General features: G+C 27.2%; 2 long non-coding RNA genes across 11 annotated transcripts in view; one reads left to right on the top strand and one right to left on the bottom strand.

Annotated features, from left to right (window-relative positions):
* LOC136088590 (uncharacterized) overlaps positions 1-27935 on the bottom strand; it is a 68980-nt gene that overhangs the window by 34152 nt on the left and 6893 nt on the right. For 6 of the 8 annotated variants that reach the window (XR_010642294.1, XR_010642297.1, XR_010642298.1 and 3 more), the window contains exon 3: positions 10619-10737. The exons of the other annotated variants lie outside the window; for them this stretch is intronic. This is a non-coding gene — a long non-coding RNA (uncharacterized LOC136088590). The remainder of the gene's footprint in view (positions 1-10618; positions 10738-27935) is intronic. 8 annotated transcript variants of the gene reach the window in all.
* On the top strand, positions 332-1208 carry LOC136088589 (uncharacterized). 3 transcript variants are annotated; one of them, XR_010642293.1, is made up of 4 exons: positions 332-447; positions 587-714; positions 871-926; positions 1077-1208. It is a non-coding gene; the product is annotated as an uncharacterized LOC136088589 (long non-coding RNA). The 3 variants fall into 3 exon arrangements; XR_010642291.1 differs by having other exon boundaries at positions 343-447; positions 538-714; XR_010642292.1 differs by lacking the exon at positions 587-714 and having other exon boundaries at positions 343-447.

Genomic DNA, 27935 nt, shown 5'->3' with positions numbered 1-27935 from the left:
TTTGTTACAAAATTTAGTGAATAAAAATATTTGTATATTTTTGTGATTCAATATATATATATATATATATATATATATATATATATATATATATATATATATATATATATATATATATATATATATATATATATATATATATATATATATATGTATATATATATATATAGATATATAGATATAGATATATATATATATATATAGTTTTATATATATATATATATATATATATATATATATATATATATATATATATATATATATATATATATATATATATATATATATATATATAGATAGATAAATAGTTATAAATATATAAGTTTATATATTTGTGCTTACAGATAAACAAATATAAATATATGATGACATCAAGATCAACTGGTGAAAGGCTAATTCTTTTGGTTACCAATTTATTAGAAAATAATAACTATTGAAGTTTAATTGGTGAGTTTTTCTTTTGGCCAACTCCAATAGTTTTGATGTTTTTAAAAGTGATTGTATGTTATCTTTAACTTAACTCTCTTTAAAATAAAGGTAATTCCTTTCCACTCTGATATTTTTTATTTCAATTCACCTCCCCAAGAACATGAAGGCCACTATAGTCGAGGAGGCTACTTTGGTTGTTTCTCTCAATTTTATAACTCTGAAAGACGAACCTTGACGAACAAGGCCGCTGCGTGGGGATCGAACTCGAAACTTCTCACTTATGAGGCGAGTGCTCTACCATTACACCACTACCGTATTATTTGTCCTGATTTAATGCTTAAGTGTTTTAAATAATTTTTGTTTATTTATTTAATTAAAAATATTTTGGGGTCAGTTTCATTAGTTGGGCAGTTTATTTATGAATTGCTTTTTCTATTTCAGATGATTTTGCTAAACGATTTGCAATCAATAATCTTTCAAAAGCAGAAAAAACTCAGGTGAGCATCAAATAGCAAGTTAGTCCAATTTCTGGTATTTCTAGTATTTCTATTTGTTCATTCCGAATGTTTTTTTATTTCGTTCTTGAAAATGCTTATATTTATATTTGTTTGTAACTTTATGTTTCTTCATATATTATCCTCTTTTAGTGTCAAATTAAGAATACGCGAATTATTAAAAATATGGTTGAAATTTGGAATGAAAGAAAAATTCGAACTAGTTTGACTCTAAATTATTGTATATACTTTTAAAATTTGGAAATAGAAGTATTGCAAGATTTATGTCATTTGTCTTTTAATTTCCGCATTCAATTATTTACCTGGACTAATGTAATTACCGTGTATAATCTTAATAAATAAACGGAAAAAAGGAATTTGCAGCGCTATGTTATACAGTGTAATATTGTGCTTTATTGTTCTTTGCAATGTAGAACAGTGTAGAACTTACAACGTTTGGCCAACGTCGTCAAAGTAACGTTGGCCTATGTTTCATTTCTGCCATTATTCCAACGTCTAAACAACGATAGAAAAGACATTGTCTCAACGTCATTTCAGTAAAAATATAACGTTTGCCTAACCTTTTTATCTCAAAATTTAACGTTGCTCTAATGCCTTTCCGACGTCATTTAGCTCAAATGTTACGTTGTTATCACGTCATTTTTACATCGTTGCAATAACGTTAGCAAAATGACGTACCAACGTCTTTCAAACGATACGGAAGACGTTGGAACAACGTTGTTCCAACGTTATTTTTCTTATTGGGTTATTTAAAATAAAGATGAAAAGTGAAACTATTAAAGAACGCATACTTTTTATACCTCATCATCTGTTTTATGTTATTTATCTTTGAAAAAAAATATGAACTATACTATACTAAGTGCATCCTTCTAAACGCTTTTTTTAAATAAAAAATAAACTTATTTGACCAAATACAAGCCATAACCTTTAATTATCTTGGAATTATATTCAGCAGTTCTTTATTCATAAAAAAATATATACGCTTCTTAGAATACAATTAAAAAATAATAATAAATACGAAATTAAATAAAAGGTGCAACTTATACTTTCGGCGGGGAGAGTATAATCACAAAAAAAGATTATTTATTGAAAATTTTAAACATAAATCTCCGTGTACTTTTTTGATAATCTAAAAATCTCAAAATTTGTTTATAGAAATATGGTGTATTATGCTTACACTATCAAAGTGACGTTTTTTTTAAGTGTTTTCCCAAACGTGTTTTTCAAACGTGTTTATTGGCGTGTGAAATATTTTTAAGTAAATTTACTTTACGTTGTTGTATATATTAGTCATGATAGTTTTTCAAACCGCTGAATTCAATACTTTTAAAGATGAGTAGAAAAAATTAGTAAGAGCATTAAATTAAACAATTAAAGAGCTAAAGTTTAAATTTTACAGAAAAAATCAAGTTTTATAAAAATGTTGAATCAAACGCATCTACCGCAATATTTGAGCATATTTTGTGTACACTAATAAAAGTCAGCAGCTAAATGTAATGAATGTCGTTACGGTCAAAAAATAAAACAAAAAGTTAAAAAAAATGAGACAAAGAAAAGAGAAAGAATCGAGAAAGTTACTTTCTTAAAAAGCAGCCACTTTAAAATACCCTGAAATCAAAAAAATTGTCATGAGTTTTGTGGGAGTTAGTCGAGTAGTAATTATGTTTTTCCTCAAAGTAGCTTTATTATTTTGTGCCATTTAGTATAATCTAGGGGGGAAAAAATTCATAAAAATTTAACTAAAATAAAACAAATTAATCTTAATAACAATGCCAGAATTTATATCAATAAAATAATAAAAAATAAATATTGTTTTATATTTTTAATGCAAGGCGTTTTGCCAATAACTTATCTAGTTTCGTTTCCAAGTAAAGGCAAACCAAACCTAATTTAGTTAGCGTTTTTCAATAATAAAATGTCTAACGCAGTTTTGTGTTGAAATTATTCAACCTATTTCGGGAACCATTTTAAATTTGGTAAAATATTTATTACGGGAACCATTTTAAATTTGGTAAATATTCATTACGGGAACCATTTTAAATTTGGTAAAATATTTATTACGGAAACCATTTTAAATTTGGTAAAATATTTATTACGGGAACCATTTTAAATTTAATAAAATATTTATTACGGGAACCATTTTAAATTTGGTAAAATAGTTGCTAGAAATAAAATAAAAGCAGGTTATTCAAAAAGATATTTACTTTGTCTGTGTAGATATCAATTATTGGACTTAAAGTCTCTGTCTTTTCAATTGTTTCTCTGTGCAGCGGCCTTGTTATTGTCCTTAAAAATAAAAATTAGTAATTTTCTTCTCACCTTTTCACCTTTTTACTTAATTATAAATGTTATCTAGAACACTCATCGCTACTCGATATCTTAGGTTATTATTGTTGGTAGCTTCAACTTATCTTAATTAGTTGGCCTGATATATAAAAATATAGTTTTTTTTCCAAAAAATTGTTAACATACGAAACAAACTAATATCAGAAGCTGTAAACGCCAAAAATATTGGTATGTTTAACATATATGTTAAACATAGTAGTATTTTTGGTGTTTACGGTTTCTGATGTCAGTTTGTTTCTCTATCTAATAACCTTTAAAGTTTGTCAGAAAATTTAAAAAAGGTAAATTCGTGTCATATCTTACAAAACTGTTTTCCAGAACCTTCTTCAATTTTCTCTTAACTATTTAATACTTGCTTGACTGAGCCTTGTTTTCCTCCTAGATGGAAAAGAGAATCTGATGTTTGAATATTCTAACCTTTTAAAAAAATGTTCTAGTTTTGTTCTTAAAACTGGAGAAATTGCTATCTATAGATATCTATTCCTCCAGCTCCAAAAAATATTGTATAAATCTGCATAAATTTTTTTTGTTTGCATAATACATCATATACGCCAACACTGTATGTTGTTTTACAACGTATTAAAGACAACACTGTTAGTGCTTAACGATGTGGACCTACGTGTTCTTTAGAAAAAAATTTTTTATTTTATCAAATGTTTTTTTTATCTTATCTAATGATAATTTAGAATTTTAGGAATAGTTTAAAAATTAGAAAAAACTTTGCGGTTCTACAATTTTAATACCAAAGTTACAAAAATTTGATAAAAAATTGATTCTTCAAAACCATATATGTATTTAGATAAGTATTTCACATATCACACTTTTTATGCTAAAGATATTTTCAATAATTTGTAAAGAGTTTAAGCTGTTGCAAAGATAATGCTTTGCAAATAAAATTGTGGTGATTAAAACCTGGAAATAAAAATACCCAAAAAGTTGGCCCCCCTTACCCCTAATGTGAGGAACAGAAGTGTCAAACCTGTAACATCAAAAAACCCAAAATGTCACCGTTACAATGGCATTTATTTATGGATGTATTGTTATTGCAGGTTTTACACTTTCAGGTATTGAGCAAACTGTAAACTTTAGTATGTTTATGCTTATGTCAGTGATAACGTTTTAAAAAAAGTTCGGTGATTGGAGCCTGGGAACAAAATATTTTCAAAACTTTACCCCCAAACCCCAAAAATGAGGGCAATAAGTAAAAGAATTTTTTTTTTTTGATTATTTTATATTAAGTTTAACTTTATTGGCAGTGTTAAATTTTATGCAATAAAAAAATAATCTTTTAAAGTTAAAAAATTGATTTAGAGTTTACAAACCCCTCATTTTGGGGATTATAACTTTCGAAATCTAAACGACTATTAAATGAAATTTAAAATCTCTCCATAAATTTAAACTTAGTGTAAGATACTAAAATAAAATATTTCATTAACTTGCTTCCCTCACAGTCGGGTAAGGTGGCAAACTTGTTTGGTTATATTTGTTTCCAGACATCGCAATTTTTTGATAATAGAAGCTATTTTTTCAATTTTTTAGAAAATTTTGCGATTTATTTAGAGTAGTATCAGAATATTCTGATGAGACACTTCATGAAATTATGAGCTTATTGGTTGAAGTCTGGCATCTGGTTTTTATATTACAACCAAGAATGCAATTTTTAGTCGTAAAAAAGGCACATTAATTATGGTTAGATGTAAAAATAATATTTTTTAACTGATTTTTAAAAAATTCTATATTATGATGGTCGTTTTGAGTTTTATTACACCGTCACGTCAACTAAATAACGTCATATAATTATCTAAATAATGCCAATGCTTGACGTCCATTTGTAGGCTTCTATTACCCTAATAATTCATTCGACGGCATGGTTCAACTTTTTTTGCCAAACTGATTGAAAGGCAATCATTATTGGGTGTCGTCAAACGTGGTCTTCGAGAACGATGGCGATCAACGTTAGATTTCGTCTCTTTAAATTTTTTTATGATTGTTAGCACCGAACCATGTGATCGCTTTATTATTTTGCTAACTTCACGAGCGGTTTAGTGAAAATGCACCACTTTTACACGATCTTCATAGGTAATAACTTTTCTGCTCATGTTTTCAAAAGAAAATATTTTTTGTTTTTGTTTAAAATAAATATTTTTTGGTTTTTGGTAATGACTCAGGTCATAAATAGAATATTTAAACAAAAAAGGTAAAAAATAATAAAAAAAAGACGTTTCCGCCGCATTTAGCACAAAAAGTTCTTTCTTGTTCTTAACTTTTTCATAAAAAAATATTTAAAAAAATTAACACATAATATTTAATCCTTATTTTTATAGGTTCTATTAATTAATTTTCAAAAAACAATCTTCTTTTTTCTCATGTTCTATTTAATGTTTGTAAAAAAAAGACTATTTTATTATCTTTAGAATAAAAATTAATTTTAATTGAAATTTTTTTTAGTTGTTCTTAACTTTTTCTCAATACTGTTAATATTTTTCATATTGAGACCCAGAATAACGCGCGTGCAATAAATCATTCATAATGTTGGTTTCACTTATTTTTATGCTCATTTTTTATTGAAATTTTAACTACTTAGGAAGAGGAAGAATCTATCAATGCTTGAGCCATCGATATTTATAAACGTTTTTAAACGATGTTTATAACGTTAATATTTATAAGCGTTTATAAGCATTCAAAGCAGCCGTTATCTTTTTTTTTTTTTTTTGCTTTAATATTTTGCTGTTAAAAAATATTACAATAACTAATTATATTTTTAAATTTTTACATTAGTAACGACAGGACTTCTAGAAGATCATGTGGATCTTGTCATGAAGCCTTCTCCAACATATGGTTAGTTTTTAATAAAAATACAAAGTCTTTAATGAAATATTAATACAACTTTATGCAAAAACTTTTAAAATCAAGATAAAATTTTAAAAAGCCAAGATTAAAAAAAAAAATAATGCAAAATAGAACAACAACAAACAAACAAACCAAAAAAAACAATTAAAAATAAATCAAAATATTTTCAATTAAAATTTTAATTTTTTTAAGTTTTTGTTTGAATGAAGCAAAAGTCAGTTGGGTAGAAAAATCAAAATTTGGTAAGACTATTTTGTTTCAGTGATAAGGACCTCAATAAGAAACAAAAAACTGGTCTTTGCTTTTATGGCAAAAAGGGGCAATAAGATTGTTATAAATCCGAAGATTATATTTGTTTTTAGGTTTCATACAATAAAGATTTTGTAATACGTTTGGCAACAAATTTTCTCTACATTTAAGCATGAAACATAAAATATTAAAGACATTTTGTTGATATACATTTAAAATATTCATTTCTTTAAAAAGTTGTTTCGTATGAAAAACCCGATTTTTAAAATTTATTGCGCGAGCTGCGTGTTTCTGATGAAGGTAAAAAGATTTTAGCTTTGTTCTATGAGTGCTTCCCCATATAATATTCGCGTAGTTTATATGACAATGTATAAATGAATAATATAATTATGTTAACTGGTGTTTACATAATATATTTCTTGCTTTATAGAGAATTCAGATGCATTTAGCAATTTTATTGGAGGTATTATCAATATGATTTCTCCAAGATAGATTTTCATCAATATATACTCCAAGAAACTTAGTAACTTTTTCTCTTTTTATTATTATATTATCAATTAAAAGGTCTGGCATGGTATGAGACAGTTTCTGTTTTTTTGAAGTTGGATAAAAAAGTATTCATTTAGTTTTTTCTATATTTAGAGACAATCTATTTTGTTTAAACCAAACAGACTTTTTTTAATTCATTTGTTATATTAGTAAAAAGCATATTAATATCTTTATGAGACAAAAACAAGTTAGTGTCATCTGCAAAATTTATTGTTGTTAAGTTTGATGATTTATGAAGATCATTTATGCATATTAAAAAAATAAGTGGACCAAGTATGGATCCTTGTGGAACACCACATGTTATATTCATTAATAGATGAGATATAGAATCTTTATTGTAAACAAACTGTTTACGGTTAGTAAGATAACTTTCAAACCATAATAGGGTTTTATCTTTAATACCATATGATATTAGTTTTTAACAGAATTTGATGATTGACAGTATCAAATGCCTTAGACAAATCAATAAACACTCCTAGTGTAAAACAAGAGTCTTTAAAAGAGTCAGTTATATTGCGCGTAAGTTGAAGAATGGCATGTTCGGTTGAACTATTTCTATACGAAAACCAAATTGATTTTCGTATAGAATTTTATTTTTAACAAGATAAGAGTAGATTCGGTTGTACATTATTCTTTCTAAAATTTTTGAAAAAACTGGAAGAACTGAAATAGGGCGATAATTTGTTATATTTGAGACGCCAATGACACGTTTTTTTTGGGGGTAGGACTCCGACCCATCAGCCACGGCCCTGCTGAAACCTGTTTTTTGTCGATTTAAAAATTGGTCTTACTCATGGCTAGTATATAAGCGGTAGCATGTGTGCAAGGCCAGGATTTTTTGATTTTCCAGATAAAACACTTTCACTCATCGTGCAAACTTAAGTTTGTTTATATGCCAAATGAGGTGGCCTTGCAAAAAATTAGGATGGGATAGGCCTGGGAACAAAAAGCCCCAAAACGTCTGCCTTCCCCTTCCCTGCCCAAACGTGAGATAAATATGTAGCAAAACTTTTAACTTTACCATCTAAAACTAAATTTAAATTTATCGACAGATTTTATTTTTTGTAGAAAAATATTGTAAATTACAAAAAAGTTATGACCATGCAAAATTTACACCCCTCTCACTTTGGGGGTCTGAAAATTTGCATGGTTTGAAAATTTTCCGACCCCCAAAGTATAACTTATATAATTTACAATACTTTTCTACAAAAATTAAAATCTGTCAATTAATTTAAATTTAGTTTCAGATGGTAAAGTTGAAAATTTTACTACATTAATGCCCTCATGTAAAGGCATGGGAAGGTAAGGGTTTTAGAGCTTTTGTTCACAGGCCTCCGCCATCCTGATATTTTTCAAGGCCTCCTCATTTGGCATAGGTATAAGCAAACTTAAGTTAGGAGTTTGCACGATGTTTGAAAGTGTCCTATCTGGAACATCAAAAAATTCTGAGGGCGCCCATACATGTGCGTGCATAGAGGAAAACTATACCCTCTTCTCCATGTACCATACATCTTTTTATGTTGTCAAATTAGAATCTTTAGTCAGAATGTAACTTTTCTATTGATTAGCTGCTTAATTGTGATAAATTAGAAAATCGAAGTACGTACTTTTAAATTTAACCCCCCCCCCCCCCCCCCCCATATGCTTTCGTACGCTTTTTGAAGACTTTTTACTTTTTTTGGAATTCCAATCCCATACAATAAGTTTGTCGTATAAAATATACGCGTATTTGTCAGTTTGTCTTTCGATTTTCAGTTTTTCATGTAGTGTCTTTCGTTTAACATTCCTTTCCTTACAGTAATCTTCATATATGAAAATATTTTTCCTTTTAATTTGGAAAAGTTGTTGAGAATTTTAGTCTTATCTTTAAAATCCAGAAGTTTTAGGAATATTGTTCTATATTTGTTGTGAACTATTTTACCTATTCTATGTGCTCTTTCAATGTTTACACTTTTGACTCCTAATATATTGTTGAATATTTCTTTTACCTTTTTTTCACATTCAGCCCAGCTTTCATTGTCATTTTTAGGAACACCATCGATTCTTAGATTATTACGCCTTAATAACCTTATTTAATATTTTTGTGTTAGAACTAACTATGTTGATAAAAGTATTCTTCGCTTTTCAAGTTCTTGACGCCTATCAATGAAAGTTTATAAAAGAACCATTAATTAATATGATAATTGTTGATTTAGTCAAGGCTGAAATGCAGTCTGTTATTTTGTTTAAATAATTCTATGTTTAGTGTAGTCTAGTCAAGTAAGTAAATAATTGTACAATTTTAATGATTGAGCGACAAAGTTTATATCCCCTGCTGCAATAAGTTTAAAAGAATTATATACTTGGGTAAAGAAAACAAACTTTTCACCTTTTTGAAAAATTAACTCCTCAAAAAAAACAACCTCATCGTGTCTTAGATTCCCACATATCCAGCATATTGAAACTTTGGGTTTAATTGGTTTTTCGTTTTGATTATTGTAGCTACTATATATTATTTTCTTTTGAGCTTTTTTTAATAAAATTATTGTTAATGGATGTATTAGGTGGAAGGTTTCAAAGGTGTTAAATTCAAAAAGTATTTTGAAGGTACTTTCAAAACTATGAAGAAAATTGTGTGAAGTAAAATATGGTATTAACAGTTTAGTGTGCAGTTTTTCATGAATGATATGGAATGATAATTTAAAATACATTGCTGCTTTTTGCTATATATATATATATATATATATATATATATATATATATATATATATATATATATATATATATATATATATATATATATATATATATATATATATATATGGTAATAGTAAACTTGGCATCAATTTGTCGGGCTTTTCGAACATCTTTATCTCTTTATCTGACTTTTATAATTCCAAGAAATTTTTATTTTTCACAATTTTTATGATTTTATATGCAGTCATTTTAGTTTATATTTAGTTTAAACTTGAAAATCTAAAAAACACACTAGAATTGAAGTTGAAACTTAACACGTTTTATTTGTTAATAGTGTGCAAATATTTATTTCTTTTATTTTGAAAAGCACTTTATCTCAAATTATTTTGGGTATTTATTTCTTTTCTAAATATGTGTTCATCTTTTTAAAGTTGTTAATTTACTCTCTAAATATACAGATTTTATCTCTCTCAGTATACATATAGGGTAAAGTGGGGTAATATGGGATACTTAATTTTAACGACCTATAAAAATGAAATTTTAAAAATTAATGTTGTTGCTAATAGTCAGTTAGTTTCAATAGCTATCAAATATCATTTCTGTAAAAGATGAGTCTAAAAGCTTCAATACACTTTGAGAAAATTTAATAAACAGAAAATGTTTGGGTATCCCATATTACCCTCAAGGGTGGGGTAATATGGGACACTTGATCAATGTCAGCTAAGGATGGTAATAAGTTATGCAAGATCTTATAAATCAATGTCGATGTTATATAAGGTTCACTGGTGAAAACTTGCAAGACTTTTTTCAGACGCAAATAATTCGAAAGAGAACAACTTATAGTTGCGGAAATAACCTCCTGACATTAGCCTCGTTTCCAATTTAACAAATATTTTATAGCACTGACCTATAAGTAGATAATAGGGGTATCCCATTTTACCACTATCCCATATTACCCGACTTTTCCCTATTATCTCTTTAAAAATAGAAACTTTCTTGCTTACCAAAAAAAGTAATTATTAACAACAAAACTATGATGTAGGCGCCTCTCTTACATCTAACATTGTTCAGTCAACTAAAGTGTTTGATGAATACTTGGGAGAGAAACCCGTGACTAGCATATCTAAAAAAAAAAAAATAAACACAAATTTAAGGGGAAAACCCCCTCCAATTTTAAAACCAATTTTTAGAAAAAATTTTTTTGTCAGATCAATAGCATATATAAAAAAAATAAGAAAAAAGTACAAAAATAAAATAAAATGGCAACCTGTTGCTATGGAAACCATAAAAATTACCAAAAAACAGTAAAAACAGGTTTCACGCCGGCCAATACTGTGGGCAGGGACAAAATAAGTTGAAATTTTTATATGGTGTTTATACAGAGTAGAAGAGAGTTTTAAGTTGAACAGAATTTTTTTTTACAAATATAAAATCAGGTACTGTGAAGTCAAAGTCCAATATTCAATAATATGGTACTAAAACAGCATAAACAGCAGGTGTAAAAAAAAAAAAAAAAACTATTCAACTTAAAACACTCTATACCAGATAATAAACAACCACTGAAAATTTGAGAAACGGCTTTTGAATGGTTGGCAAGCAAAATTGGCCGGCGGCTTAAATACTTCATACTGAGAAAAATGCAAATTAACATTTTTTTTATTAAATAACACCAAATAATGTATAAAAGGGCAACCCTTAACTTCATTAAATCTAAAAAACAGTATTTAAAATTCTCCTGGTTCATAAGTTATTCCCTCTTTTTCTATATGTTATTTTTTTTAAATTTTTTTTACTCTATTTAACTGTCGCCTCAGCTTATTCTTTTCATTCATTCTTTAATTAGATTGTTTTATTCTTTTTTTGTTTATTTTATTAAAATCTTTGACCATGAAAGCACCTGGTAACATATTTAATTGTTCAAAAACTAACACTGAAGCTTTCATACCAATATTAAAATTTGCTACCGCATCGTACACACCAAATTTCAAATTATCGAGTGACACATACCTGGTCTTCAGCAATCGGTCCCAAATCATACTGTTGAACAATTCATTAGCGTTTTGAGTTTTCCCATGTAAACATTTTTTTAGTTCTAAATCTTTGCTAAGATCCTTAAAAATAGGTCTAATTTTAAAAATTATGTTCATTGGAAGACCTGGACCTGGTTTGTAAGTGTTGGTTTTATTTGCTTTATCAAAGTTGAACTTGCACCAACTATTGATGCCGGTAGGAAAGTGAGGAAAGTGCAAGTTATTTGTTTTGGAAGATGCAACATGAAATAATGTAGCCAATACGCTTGCCTTCATACCTGCTAAGTTTGCAGCATTTTGCCTTATAGCAATGCTAAAGAAATTTTGCAGACGATTGGTTACTGCATCTGTAAGACAACCACGCCCACCGAGACTTTTTTCTCTTTTCTTTAAATTTCGTAGTCATGTACCAACACGTTTTTGATAGTGTCCCACATATTCTAACTTATTAACTTGAATGCCAGGGTAAGTATCTATGACATTAATGAGATTTTTACTGTCTCCGTCTCCTAAAAAATTCACATATCGCAGTTTGTACTTGTCAATAGATCTTAAAAACACACGTTTTGCACCAGTGGTCTTCATACCGCTTGCAGATCCTTTGTAATTGTTTTTACAAATGTGAGAGTTCCTCCATTGAACATAGGCTGTAGGGTTTGTTTCTAAAAGATCTTTCTTTAAAAAGCAACCTTTGCAGAACCTGCACATTGGTTCAACATCCAAAACCTTTCCAGTGTCCATTGATAACGCAGAAATGACACCGTTTCTGCGTTATCAATAGACACGATACACCAATATCAAAAAATTCATTATTAGCAGTATGTTTACGCAATTCTGCTACTGCATCAAACATGTTATCTTCAGCAACTTTTTGTGTGACAGCACCTATTTTCACAACTAACTTATCATAAATATTTTGAGTCATTGGTTGTGGCTTATTCATTAAAGTGAATATTTTTATACCAGAGTGTCCCTGTCCAAGTACACGCATTGCGTATACTGTTCTACAATTAATATCATATCCTCTGTTACATTGTTTTGAAGTATAAAACTCATTTTCATATTTGCAGTTAAAGCACTTGATAAGTAACTTTGAGGCAAGTTCTTTTTTGTCTTGCATTTTTTCGGATAATGACAAGGATGAGCACTCGCCACATTAAGGGCATGCTATAGCACTAAATATGTCAGATAAAATAGAGCAATCTATAATCCTATACTCAGATATCTTCATTCTTGTAAAAGCTCTGGAGCATTCAATTGGCTTTACCTTTTTCGCAGATACAGATGTAGAAAAAATTTTTAATCCAGATTCGTTATTTACTGAGTTATTATTGACAGTTGTGGTATTTGAATCAATCAAAATTGTTACAGAAGGATTATCATTTAACTCCATTTCAATATTTTCTTTGTCAAGACTGTTAAATTTCTTCCCTCACAAATCTCTCCTCTATTTTTTAATTATCATTTTTGATTTTATTCTACACGCTTTACTCATTTTTTGAAAAAATTAAGAAAATCGACAACTTTAAAAGCTTCAGAACAAGGCTGCCAACTCGCCGAAAATTTCATATATCTATGTCAAGGGCTTCTAACTCGCCGAAAATTCCATATATCTATGTGTAATTGGCCGAAAAATGCATTATGGGATGTCTTGCGGTACCAAATTCATATAAACAACATAATCAGTTTATACACTAAACACTGTTTATAATATATATATATATATATATATATATATATATAGATATATTACATATATTGGCTTTAGCTTTTCAGGGATCAAATTATTTTTTGTAATCCCTTATATCCCTTATATATTTTTTGTAATCTCTTATATTAAATATGCCAGCTTTTTGTTCAGCCATCAATTGTGTAAACAAACGTGGAAAGAATGTTGAAAACAGTATATCTATTTTTAGATTCCCAAAAGAGAAAAACAGGCAAGTAACTGTTCACCATATTTGATTTATTAAAAAAATAAATATATCAAAACTTTAAAGATATTTTTAAAACAATGTAAATGCATAATATGATGGAAAATATTGATACATAATGTGATGGAAATAACTGCAACAAGTTTGTTGCAGTTATTTCCATCAAAAAATGTTATAAAATTGTGATGGTTCAATAGAACACATAAATTTATCTAAAAATTTTTTAACTACTACCCAGCTACAATTTTTTGAAAGTCAATTAATTATGAATAATCGTGTTAAAAAGGGAAAACGTTGGATTGTTAAAGATAAACTGTTAAAGATAAACTGTTAAAGATAAACTGTTAAAGATAAACTGTTAAAGATAAACTGTTAAAGATAAACTGTTAAAGATAAACTGTTAAAGATAAACTGTTAAAGATAAACTGTTAAAGATAAACTGTTAAAGATAAACTGTTAAAGATAAACTGTTAAAGATAAACTGTTAAAGATAAACTGTTAAAGATAAACTGTTAAAGATAAACTGTTAAAGATAAACTGTTAAAGATAAACTGTTAAAGATAAACTGTTAAAGATAAACTGTTAAAGATAAACTGTTAAAGATAAACTGTTAAAGATAAACTGTTAAAGATAAACTGTTAAAGATAAACTGTTAAAGATAAACTGTTAAAGATAAACTGTTAAAGATAAACTGTTAAAGATAAACTGTTAAAGATAAACTGTTAAAGATAAACTGTTAAAGATAAACTGTTAAAGATAAACTGTTAAAGATAAACTGTTAAAGATAAACTGTTAAAGATAAACTGTTAAAGATAAACTGTTAAAGATAAACTGTTAAAGATAAACTGTTAAAGATAAACTGTTAAAGATAAACTGTTAAAGATAAACTGTTAAAGATAAACTGTTAAAGATAAACTGTTAAAGATAAACTGTTAAAGATAAACTGTTAAAGATAAACTGTTAAAGATAAACTGTTAAAGATAAACTGTTAAAGATAAACTGTTAAAGATAAACTGTTAAAGATAAACTATTAAAGATAAACTGTTAAAGAAAGATAAACTGTTAAAGAAAGATAAACTGTTAGCCTAGAAGACTATGTATCGCAGTCCACAAACTTTTAAAATGCTATGAAGAGTTTTTTCATTGCTAGAAGCACTATTTTAATGTTTCTAGATAAATCTTTTGGGACCCTAGTATCTGGATTTTCAAATAAGGTTATGGCCATATTAAAAATGAGAGTTGAAACCATGACAAAATTAGAAAGGAACTGTAGCCTTGTTTTTGATGAAATGTCTTTAAAGCAACATCTGGGTTATGACAAAAACAGTGACAAGGTTATTGGAATTCAATCGAATGGTAAACCAGTGAACCAAGTACTTGTATTGATGGTTCGATGGTTATCAGCAAAATGGAAACAACCAATTGCTTATTTTTATAGTAATAATGCCATGAGTTCAACCAATTTAGCTAAGATCTTAAATAACGCTATGGTTTATCTACATGCACTAGGTTTAGCTGTAAGATGTCTTGTTTTTGATCAAAGCTCAACTAATATTAGAGCTATTAAATTTCTAGGATTTTCATTATTAAATCAACAAATTTTACATCCAACTACAAGAGCTAAGGTATATATAATATTTGATCCACCGCATCTCATAAAAATTGTCAGAAATAATTTAATACAACACGACATTCTGTCTGATGGTAAAATAATCTCGTGGAAGCATCTGCAAGAGCCCTATAATTTGGAAAAGGGTAATGCTATCCGCCTTGCTCCAAAATTGACAGATTGTCATATAGATCCAGGATCACAATTAGCCATGCGAGTAAAGTTGGCAACACAAATTTTTAGTAGTCAAGTTAGTACTGCTTTGAATGTATATGCTTCTACAAAACTATTGCCTGAAAAAGTTTTGTCTACATCCTTTTTTATTGAAAATATGGATATTTTATTTGGCATAATGAATTCTCGTAAACTAATAGTAGATAAACCAACATGTTCTGCTTTAACACTAAATAATAAGTTTATTCATCAGCTTGAAGATTTGAGAGTTTGGATTAAGGGTATTTTTGTGGTGCTCGTAGCCAAAAAGGTATATCCAGTCATTGGGGTTTAGATGTTACTATTTCTAATATTCTTTGTCTCACAAACGAATTGCTTCACGAGGATTTCTTTTATGTTTGCACAGCTCAGTTTAATCAAGACTGTTTAGAAAAATTTTTTGCATTAATACGAAGCAAAGGAGGTTGGAATGACAGACCAACAGCATTGCAATTTAAATCAGCATATCAAAATGCTTTAGTACTCCTTTCAATAGAGCAATCTAATTCTAACAGTAATTGTCTCCCAGAATCAGATTTTTTGGTTGCAGTTACCGTAGATTCAATTACCAACAAAGTATTTGAGAATCAAATTTCTACAAATGAAAAATTGATTTTTTAACAGCCATCTTTATTATTAACAAAAAAATTACAACCTTGTATTTTACAAAATGTTTCAAGTGATTCACTTTCGCAGTCAGTTAAGCAATTTTTAAAATCGATTGCAAAATATTTAATAAAGAAAGTTCAAATTTGTCAAAAATGTGTCCAAGTTCTTTCAAGTGTCACATCAAGTGGAAGTAACTTATTTAATACTGATTCTTTTTTACAAAACTTGCTTCAAGATATGGAAACAGTTTTTATAATACAAATCAAAATTTTACTTACTAAAAGAAACATACAACAAGTTATTAATGAAATAAAAAATCATTGCAATTTTAGATTTCTTTTTGATGAACATGTTGACCATGCCCTTCTTTTGAAAGAAATTTTAATGAGAAACTTTGTTATTATGAGAATGTCTTATTTTATACGCTTTTATGATCGAGATATACAACCACGAAACAAGGCATGTAAAAAAAAGTTGGCTCGTATTATCCATGGGTAATGCTTGCATTAATGCTTGTGATAATGCAATTATAGATGCATGCTTTTTTTTTTATACTAAATAGAAATGATTTTATTTTATTATTAAAAGATATTTCTTATTAGAAAAAAATTTTTTTTTTTCTCACAGCATCATTTATTAATTTAGAATTTAAATAAGAATACATTTAAACGAATAAGGTGTATATATATATTCATGTTAAGTTAATAATGTTATACAAGTAAATTTATGAATAAGCTAACAATTTCAAAAGTTTAGTTTCTAAAGGAGTTTTTTTCAAGCTGCCTGATATGATTGTTATTTAAATTTATGTTATTAAAATTCATTAAGTTTCCGTATTAAGATTATTTTGGTCCCGCAAGACATCCCACAATGCTTTGCGGCTAAAATTACACTATTTTGTCGGGAGTTGGCAGCCCTTGCTTCAGAATAACAAAAAACTGCAGTTGCTATGACATAAATTTTGAGGTACCTTAAAAAAATGCTAAACTTGAAGGATTTAATGATGAAAATCAGTAAACAAACAAATAATTTTGAATTCTGCATACTTTAAAATGCATAAATAAGTAAAAATATTTTTTATAAACTTTGGGTAAATTTAGAGGAGGTTTTCCCCCTGAACAAAGCTCTATTTGAACTAAAGCGTCACAACTCATGTAGATTTGCGACATAACCAGTAATGTAGCTATTTATGTTAAAGATAGTATAAGTAAACCATTATTTTATTTAGTAGCATTTTTATTTGAGAATAGTATATTTCCTGATTAATTAAAATCAGCCAATTTCACCCCGTTTTTAAAAATGGTGATTGCTTTCTGTTTGCAACTACCGTCCTATATCACTACTCCTTGTTTTTTCAAAAAAATTTGAAAGGGTAATTTTTAATAGAATTTACGATTACATGACATTAAACACGCTTTTTTTTACAAAAATCAATATAGATTTCTGAAATATTGATCTACTGAACATGCTATTATTGGACTTGTCAATTGAAAATATCCATGCCCTTTGAAAAAGGAGAACAAGTACCAGGAGTATTTATCGATCTCTCTAAGGCATTTGATACTGTTGATCACGGAATTTTACTTTCAAAGATAAAGCATTACGGCATTAGAGGCCTATCCCAGTGAAAAATAAAACCGCGTCCCACATGGGTTCCGCGTGGGTTCCATGTGGGATTGATGGGATTTACGTGGGACGGATTTTCCCATGTGGTATCCGTATGGAAATTTGTCACCTTAAACCCATGTGGGTAATCCCACATGGGTTACATGTGGGAACCATATGGTATTTACACACATGGGAAATCCCACGTGGGTTTCCTGTGGAATTTGCATGGGAATTAATTTGAAAGCTGGAAAGTAAAAAAAAACTTTTTAAAAAAAACTAAAAAAAATCTTTAAATTGCGTTTGCGTTGCAGTTTACATTGCATTGCGTTACGTTTATATTATGTGAAAATATTTTATATTAATATAGAGAATGGCAAGCAAGTATGTAAGTACCACGAATAATGTTTATCTTTCTTTATAAAAATAAGATTAAAACTTGTGCAAATAGACGTATTATTAGGATGATATAATAGTTATTTGAATATAGATCTTGAGTAAATTATTTGCAAACAATTAACTAATGCAAGTTGAAATGTTGTCAAAAACCATTCTTGCATGCATGGGACACTGCAGTGTCCCACAAAGAAATGCAGGTTTGAAAGTCAAAGATTTCCCAATTTTCTTTATTAAAAAAAGAAAAAAATAGGATGGAGATGGGTTTCTGTAACTTTTTTTATGCTCCAAAACTTTTAACTTTAGATATGATAAGGTCCTTAAGACTTAAGTAGGAATGTTACATGAAATTTTTAAATTCATCAAGTTCTAGGTTGTTATATATCATTAAAAAGAGCTTTATTTCATTATTCCAAAAGTGAAAAAATTTTCAAAATCGAACCACCCTACAAAAAGTGATGACGTTTTAAGTACCGATTTTTTGATATTAGGATTTGTTGAAGAAACTGTGGTCAAAATAAAGTTTTTATTAACTAAAACTATTATAACTTAATCAATTCTTATCCAAAAGTTTACATCTTGGTATCAAAAGATGGATACAAGAGTTATCTACAAATTTATAAAGGTTTCTAGATTACGGGTGCATCCGGGGGCAAGAGGGGGCACAAAACCACCATCAATACCGGCAATAAAAACTAACAGTATTCGTAAAAAAGTGGTTTTTTTTAAATGAAAATATAAATTTTTATATACAAGATGTTTTGTAATTAGCTATCCGACCACAGTCAAATATAGAAGTTTTATCATTGTCTTTGGGTGGATGTAAGGGTGATGGTTTTAAACACCCTATTGTCAAAAATGACTCTTTTTTTTAATAAATATTAATCTTTATAATTAAAAAGAAATCTAGTATCAAATCAAAAATTATATTTTACTACTTCACATCACTAGCAGTGCACCCTTTGTTTCAAGGGGTGTAGATGGGGAAGGGGCGTATCATCGCCCCCCCTTCCCCCCTCTTTTACAACCTAAAAAAAAATTATATTTTTAATGAGATTCGAAAAATTATTTAAATGTAATTAAAATAATAAACTTTAATATAAAAACATCTTTTACCAAAATTCAAAATACATCACATAATGCTTAGTGATAGTTATAGATGGTTCCCCCTCTGACCTGAAAAAATTTTTAAAAACAAAAAATGTTTTATAATATTATTTTAATTAGTTTACATCTTGGCTTTTAGTTAATGATTAAGATATTAAATTCCATTAATGAAACTATATAATAATCATTGTTAACAATAGACACGACGTGAATGTAAGCTAGATCCATCTATCAAAAAAAAGTTCCACTACTCACTTTATATTTTTACAAGTTCCACTACTCGCAGTAATTTTTTTTGTGTTAGTTCCACGAGTCGCTGTAAATTTTTTTTGCTAGTTCCACGAGTCACTGTACATATTTTTTGCAAGTTCCACGAATCCGTGTACATATCTTTGCAAGTTCCACTACTCACTGTACATTTTTTTTGCAAGTTCTACTACTCGCTATAATTTTTTTTGCAAGTTCCACTACTCGCTGTAACTTTATTTGCAAGTTCCACTACTCGCTGTAAATTTTTTTTGCAAGTTTGACTACTCGCTGTATATTTTTTTTTGCAAGTTCCACTACTTGCTGCATATTACATATATATATATATATATATATATATATATATATATATATATATATATATATATATATATATATATATATATATATATATATATATATATATATATATATACATATATATATATATATATATATATTACATATATATATATATATATATATATATATATATATATATATATATACATATATATATATATAAATTAGTAAAAAACACTTATCTAACTTTTTCTTCAACTTGAAGTTTCACCATTGCTGGATCATCAGGAGGAGTTTCTGAGAACTCTTCCTGATGATCCAGCAATGGTGAAGCTTTAAGTTGAAGAAAAATTTAGACAAGTATTTTTTACTAATTTATTATTGCTCTGCTCTTTAAGAACATTGAGCACTCTATTTGTAAAATACACTAACATAATTTACATATATATATATATATATATATATATATATATATATATATATATATATATATATATAGTCGAAAAATAGTAAAATCATGTAGTAAGATAATAAAATGCATGTCCAATTATCAAAAAATAATGGCAACATATTCACATTAGGAAAACATCAACTCAATGAAAACATCAACTACAATGTCAGCAACCAGCTGGAACTTTTTCATATAATAATCAACAGTTTCAGAATCATTTTCTTTTCTAGTCCATTAAGAAATAGTAATAGCTTTTCTATGTTTTTTTTTAAGTTTTAGTATTCTGCTATTGTGCAAGACTGTCATTGCTCTATCGGAATCATATCATTCATAATTATTATTGATATAGTATGTATTAAATATATATATTATATTATAGTATATATTTAATATATACTATATAGTATATATTAAGTATATAATATAGTATAAATATAATATACTATAAATAGTATATTAAATTTAATATACTATAAATATATTATATATGTCTATATATTTTTAGACAAATATTAGTATATTACTAATATATGATATATTCTAAATACGTAAAAAAGCAATATATTATATTATTATATGATATAAAGCTTTTTAAAAATGTAATAGTATGATTGGACTGAGCAAAAAACATGTATTATTGATTTAATATATAATAAATGCTATTTTGACATTGATACTTTATAAATGTAATATTAGTACTTATATCACAAAATCACTTTATAGAAAAATCACATAAATTTTTTTAATAATTATTATTATTGGCTTTTAAAAAGGAATATTCAATATCCTTCAGTACCCCCCCCCCTTCTCCCCCAAACAGTAGACGGAAAAACAAAATTTATTTACCATAATTGTGGTTAAAAATAGGGTATCTGCTATTTAAAATAAATTCTTGAAATTCGGCATGTGCATAGAAAACGTATAAACTTAAAAAAAAGAATAGGATAGAAAAAAAAAAAGATAATATCTTCAACATTTACTAAGTACAAGAAGTACAACACACTTTTTGATATCAATAAATAACACTTTAACTTTCGTCAATATAATAAAAAAATACTCTTTAAAAAAGTTCAACCATTCTACTTTTAAAAAAACTTCTAAGTTAATATAAAATTCTAAAAAAATATGCTACAAAACATCATCCTACCATACTGCCTAAACGCCAAGTTTGAAAAACGTGGAACAGTTTTTTAGCACAAAAATCGGTTCCGTAAAACGCGGGATGTAACATACCTAACTTAAGGGACTTACGAACTACATTGAGGAACAAAAACAGGATATTTACAGAAACTTTTCAATTTTTAATCTGGAGTACCACAGTGCTATTAAGAATAAAGCCTCTGGGTCCAGTTTTCAAAGTAATATGATCTAAAGTAATGTTTAAATAAAATAATATGCTTTAAAATGCATATAGTTATACATATAACTCCTGATAGTTAACTATATGTATAACTAGTTATACATATAATTTTTTATAAATACTTATTTTTTAAGGTTATGCTTGAACAAAATAGTACCAATTAATTCAAATTCAAGATTTAGTTAAAGTTAAAGTTCTTATTTATTCATTGTTTTTGTTAATTTTATATTTATTTGTTCAAATTTATCAGTTAGTACTATTTTTTACTACAGTAAGAATGTTTATCATTGTTGAACATGATTTTATTAGTAACTTAATTTTATTTTCAACATATTTTGACAACACCCTTTATATTTTAAATGATGACAGCTTTACTTTTCTATTGATGTTAAATTTATTATGTTTCAATAACTCAGATTGAATCTTAACTGAATTATTGTAAGCTTTGCAAGGGTTTGTTGTATATCAAATGGTGTTGTAAATAAAGTAAAAATAATATATATATATATATATATATATATATATATATATATATATATATATATATATATATATATATATATATATATATATATATATATATATATATATATATATATAAGTATATATATATATATATACATATATATATATAATTAATATAGATAATTAATGGAAATAAATACAAATTATAAAATCATGTAAACTTCATTTTTATTTTTAAATACTATATTAACGTTAGTCTACAAAGTTAAAATCAATTTAGAGCACTGTTATTAGTTCTTTTGCAATTCGCACTTCTCTTCTGTCTCTCAAATTTATAAAATAAGTGGTCAAAGCTTGCTCAATAGGTAGGTTCTCAGCATAACAATTCTTTTTTCTTACACTTTCTAAAGAGAAATATGGCAAATTGATTACTTATTTTACCTAAATCATAGGGTCATCTATGCATAATGATGTCAGATGATGACCCGGTTTATTGAACACCTTCACCCTTTATCAAACTCAGTCGATTTTTTGCTATCTCCAATTGAAAATGACGTCAGTTTTTGTTATCATATTATGATGGTATATCTGAATTGTTAATATAATATAAAAACTGCATATACCATCAATTTTTTTCTGGTTCAGTTATACATTTATTCTCAACAGTACTAAAAGTAAAAAAAACAAACATAAATTGTTATTTCAGATAAGCAAGCTAATTTCTGAATTTAAATTGTTTTTCCTATGATTCTCTACAGTTTTAAGCAACATAAGCAAGAAGTTTTTAGACCACATTGTTGGTGTAAATACCTCTAAAACCTGCTCATAGCTAGCATAAATTGTTTTACTTTTTTTAAAATAAAATATTTTACTTTTTATTTTAATTTTTTACTTTTTACTTTTAATTCAATTTTTTAATTGACATTATTTTGGTCTCAACATCCCCTGCCCATTGTCAATTATTGTTAAACTCACCCTGCCCCTCTATCCACTGGCATCATTTATGGATGATCCCACAGCCTAAATACTATATATATATATATATATATATATATATATATATATATATATATATATATATATATTCTTTTTATTTTATTTACAACACCATTTGATGTACAACAAACCTTTACAAAGCTTACAATAATTCAGTTAAAATTCAATCTGAGTTATTGAAACATAATAAATTTAACATCAATTAAAATGTAAGGGTGTTGTCAAAATATGTTGAAAGTAAAATTAAGTTACTAATAAATCACGTTCAACAATGATAAATATTCTTACTGTAGTAAGAATTAGTACTAGTAAACAAATTTGAACAAATAAATATAAAATAGTGAAAAAACAATGAACAAATAAGAACTTGAACTTGAACTAAATCTTGAATTTGAATTAATTGGTACTAATTTGTTCAAGCATAACCTTAAAAAATAAGTTTATATAATTAATTTTATGTATAACTAGTTATACATATAATTAACTATCAGGAGTTATATGTATAACTGCATGCATTTTAAAGCATTTTTTTAATTTATATATTACTTTAGATCATATTACTTTGAATACTGGACCCAGAGACTTTATTCCCAATTACACTGTGGTACTCCAGATTAAAAATTGAAAAGTTTCTGTAAATATCCTGTTTTTGTTCCTCAATGTACTTCGTAAGTCCCTCAAGTTTTATGAACCTTATATATAAAGTTAAAAGTTTTGGAGCCTAAAAAAAGTTACAAAAACCTCCCTATCTCCCCCCTATTTTAATTTTTTTTTTTAATAAAGAAAATTTGACTTTCAAACCAGCATTTCTTTGTGGGACACTGCAGTGTCCCATGCATGCATGCTTGGTTTTTGACAACATTTGAACTTGCATCAGTCAATTGCTTGCAGATAATATACTCAAGAACTATATTCAAATATCATATGAACATGTTAGAGAATGTTCATATGATATTTGAACATCACAAATTTAATAACATTGTTGTGATATGTTATATAAATAATACCATAATAGATTATGATATGAAAATAAGATAGGATATGAAGGCAATGATCAAAGAATAAATTTACTTATAGAAATTTAGATGTTTGTTTATTAGTTTCAGAATTTTATATTATGTGTGACAGCAGCTTTCTATAATAACAGGCCTTGACACCGCGCAACAAAGTTGTTAAACTGAAGGCCAATTACTAATACTGTGTTTATATTTTCATCTTTTAACATTAGACGAAAGTTTGTGTTTGCACTTTTTTAATAAATTTTTAAAATTTGATTGGTTTATAAATTAGATAGCGCAACTTTAAGACGATAATGTTGTAAGGTTCAAGGCGTTAACATTGTAAGGTAATAATATTGTCAAACTAACAGTAAGTTTTTTTAATAATTAAAATGCCTTTAAAATGCTGTGTATCTCTTTGCAAGTCGAACTATCTCAACTACAACAAAAATATCAATTTATACAACTACAACTACAATATCAATTACAACTACAACAAAAATATCAATACTCAACTACAACAAAAGTATCAATTTATAAATTCCCAAAGAATCTAGAGGAGAGAAAAAGATGTAGTGAAGCTATCCCAAGAACTGGTTTTATTGTTACAGACTATACAGCAGTATGTCAACTGCATTGGCCAAATGAAGCACCTTTTGAAAGCAAATATGGGAAGCAACGACCTTTAAACCCACCATCTGTTTTTAAAAATATTCTGCCTAGTTGTTTAGCCACACCAGCAAGTAAAGTTAGAAAAAATGTAACTTCAAGCGATTTTTGAAGCATTTTACCAGATGAGTTAAATGATTTTCTAAAAGAGGATGAACTTATATTTGACAATATCCAATCTTTGTTAAGTGATAATAACAATGTTATTGTTTTCCAGCTTAATAAAAAAAGTTTACACATACAATCAAAAATGTACAAACTTGGTGTTCCATTTTTTATTTTAGTAATTTTCAATGATTATTCATTTGTAGCTAACTATAATGGCACAACTTGTAATATTTCATCTTTAGCTTTGAACAAATTAAAGTTAATAAAAACAAAATCAGCTTTATTTGAAGCAGTTAGATTTTTAAAAAATAAAGAAAGTTCGCTTCAGTCAAATATTCTATTCGAACACCTTAATGCTATGAGAAAAGTTAATGTTGGTGAAGTTTTATATACTTCAGATATTATATGTAGAGCATACGAGTATTTTGCTATGCGACGAAGTTTATATGATTGTTTGTGTATTGACTACAAGTTGCCAAGTATAAGGACTTTAACACGATTGACTTAAAAAATAAGCTCAATGGAGGACCTAAGTTTCATAAATAGTATTTTTATGAATTTAAATCCATTGAAAAGAACTTCCATACTACTAATTGATGAGGTCTATGTCAAAGCTTCATTACTTTACCAAAGAGGTGCTTTGTTTGGTCAAGCAGTAAACTACCCTGAAAAGTTAGCTAAAACAATTTTATCATTTATGATTAAATATCTTTTTGGAGGTCCAGAATTTATATGTAGAGCTCAACCTGTTGCAAATCTTTCCCCTGAATTTTAGTTTGCTCAATGTCAACAAATTGTTGATACGATAAATATTATTGAAAGTAGTAAGACATTGGTAATAATTACTGATGGTAACCGTGTAAATCAAAGATTTTTTGGAATGTTTAAAACAGTTGATAGTAAACCATGGTTAACAACATCAGGTATATATTTATTGTATGATTATGTGCATCTCTTAAAATCTATACGAAACAATTGGTTGACAGAAAAGACTGGCGAACTTCAATTTTTGAACAATAAAGAACTGGCTTTGGCTAAGTGGAGTGATTTAGAAACTTTATATAAAACTGAGTGTAATAGTCTTTTTAAACTCTCTAAACTTACAGCTAAATCAGTTTATCCAAAACCAATAGAGAGACAATCTGTAAAGTTTTGTTTGTCTGTTTTTTGTGAAGAAACAGTAGCTGCATTAAGAACGCATCCAGAGATTGAAAATAAAGCATTTGAAGATACTGCTGTATTTATTGAGAAAAAAATTTTTTTCGAATGTTGTTAATGTCAAAGCACCTGGTGCTGGCATTCGGTTTAGAAATGAATTATGCGGAGAAATCCACTCAGTTGGTGATCAACAGTTACAACTGCTACGAGATATTGCTGAACTGTCAAATTTTATGAAACCTACAGGTAAGCGTGAAAAACAACTTACGCTAGATACTAGCAATGCAATAGCGCATTCATGTTATGGCTTTATTGATCTCGTAGAAACTTTGTTGAGTAGTGGAGCAAAGTATGTCTTATTAGGTTGGTTTTCAACAGATCCACTTGAAAAAGCTTCTAAGCTTCGAAAGGGATCTGGAGGTACTTACTTTATAAACGCTCAATCTGTAATTGAAAAAATTATTATTCAACATACTAAATTGATATTACAACTTGACATTCCTGTTGATGGTATCGATGGTCATACTTGTGACATGTGTTTTAGAGATATTTCTACTGATGAAAAAGAACTTCTGGATAATATTTGTAAATATTTACCCTGTTGAGATATATTGATAAAACTTTTTTTTGCTTGAATCAACTTTTGTTGGTGTTTTTTGTTGTTGGTGATTTTTATTGTTACCATTTTTAGCAAAAAAAATTAAAAATACAGTTATCTTTCTAATATATATACTTTGTTATGGTTAAGCTTGTTATTGATACTATTTAATATTACATAAATATTCTTAATGAAATTTGAAATACGAAAAATATGATTATCTTTTAACAATTTTTTGGTTTCTTTTTATATTTCCGTCTTTACTAGAGATTATTATTAGAAAACATAGACTGCCATTACCCCCTACCTAATATAAAAATATATCAATATAAGTAAAAGTGAAAGTTTAATCGGCCTTCAGTTTTTACGGCATTTTGCGCGATGTCAAGGCCTGTTATTATAGAAGGCCGTGTGTGTGACGAAAAAGTAAAGATACTTTTGCATCCAGTGGCTACTGCACCCAACGTCTACTTCATTGAAAAAGTAGGTTTTTACATTTTTATTTTTGTTTTTTTGTTTAACTACTTATCCTAATTGATCACTTTTTTTCAGGATTCTCCTCATGGGTTCAAGCTCATTACGCATAATATGTGTTCAATTACCCATAATACGTTAATCATTGTAAGTAATAAATTAGGAAATAATTATTTGTGAAATATTGTAGTCATTAATGACTTCAACCTGGCTAGTAATTAAAATTGCTCGACTAATAAGGTTCCTTATTAAAATTTATCTCTCTCTCTCTCTCTCTCTCTCTCTCTCTATATATATATATATATATATATATATATATATATATATGTATATATACATATATATATACATATATATATATATATATATATATATATATATATATATATATATATATATATATATATATATATATATATATGTATATATACATATATATATATACATATATATATATATATATATATATATATATATATATATATATGTATATATATATGTATATATACATATATATATATATATATATATATATATATATATATATATATATATATATATATATATATATTTATATTTATATATATATATATTTGTATTTATATTTTTTTTTAGAAAATGTTTGAAGAAAGTTAGAAGATACTAAAATCCTTGGTATTATGCAAGCCGAAGCGGTTTAATTAATTCAATCGACAAAAAACGGCGTGTAAATCGCAAAAGAAAAAATAATATTTTTAATATTCATTTTGAATGTATTGATTAATAGCATTTATTTTAAAATAAATTCATTTTGCAACACGTTTTTTAATTTTATAAAATTTCGTCATAATAAGTTTAAGGTAAATCCCACATAGGTTATAGGTGGAAAACATCACATGTAAAAGATCAAAAATGCTGCACATTTCGAGTACCAAATGGGATAAAGTAGCAAATACCAGATTAAGTTGAGCCTCTCTGAAAGCTTCGATGATTTATTTTAAATTACTATTTAA

The sequence above is a fragment of the Hydra vulgaris genome, chromosome 12 (assembly GCF_038396675.1).
Source record: "Hydra vulgaris chromosome 12, alternate assembly HydraT2T_AEP".
Lineage (NCBI taxonomy): Eukaryota > Metazoa > Cnidaria > Hydrozoa > Anthoathecata > Hydridae > Hydra > Hydra vulgaris.
The sequence above is the reverse complement of the archived record's forward strand: the minus strand, read 5'-3'. Positions and strand labels throughout refer to the sequence as shown.